We start from the raw sequence: 980 nt of genomic DNA, 5'->3' as shown, positions 1-980 counted from the left end.
CAAATTATTCTCAGTGTGAACTCCCAGGAGACCTCTAATTCAGCATTCAAAGAGACCGTATTTCCTGTAGCCACAGGGCAGATCGTCTGAGAATCAGGTCTGGACCTGAGTGGGAGAGTAGCATTGCACAGGCTCAATTCTCTGCCCTCGCAAGTCTTTCAAGCTCAAGTTGGGGCCTTGATAGGCAAGGAGTGTGGCCCTGAGACCCGAGAAGGGGATATTTGGGGCATGTACTTGAGGACTTTCAATTTACACATTCTCCTGAACCCCGGAGCCTCCAGAATTGGTTCACTCCCCATTGAGAGAGGACAGCAGAGTCTCACTGCCTAGCAAACACGAAGAGGCCTCACCGATAGCAGACACCTCATGAGATGATATTTGCCTTCCTCAAGGTTTACCTCTACCCCCTCACAGATTCTAGAACATTAACTGGGATCAAAACTCAGCTTAAACTCATGGGAAAATGCTACACCTGCTCCAGGAAGAAAGGGATCATTAACAAAAGTGTTGCAAGAGTTGGCTAATATGGGGAGGAGAAACCAAGATGGCGGCATAGGTAAACACAGGAGATTGCTGCCGCAAACAACCACTTCAAAAATACAACTAAAAGACGGAACGGACATCACCCAGAACCAAAGGAAGGCTGGCTGAGGAGACACTCTTCAACTAGAAGGAAAGAGAATAGCATACCGAGGCTCAGAGGAGGCGCAGTGTGGAATATACAAAGGTACGGAGGTGCACGTGGAGTCGTGGAGTCGGCTGGTGGCTGAGGGTGCAGTTGTCGTTTTCAATCAGGAGGGAGTCTCAGACTCTGAGCTCCAGATCCGGGCGAGTCTCTAGGGACTCAGACTCAAAGGGAGAAGCGGGGATTGTCTGGCATCAGTTGGAACGTGAGGGCAGCTTTCTCTCCGAGGTTTGCAGCGGTTGCTGGGGTTCTGAGAAGCAGAGCCTCTGGGAACGGGACTGAGAGCAGCCATAAC

Source organism: Myotis brandtii, unplaced genomic scaffold (assembly GCF_000412655.1).
Source record: "Myotis brandtii unplaced genomic scaffold, ASM41265v1 scaffold571, whole genome shotgun sequence".
Taxonomy (NCBI): Eukaryota; Metazoa; Chordata; class Mammalia; order Chiroptera; family Vespertilionidae; genus Myotis; species Myotis brandtii.
Note: the sequence above shows the minus strand (reverse complement) of the source record.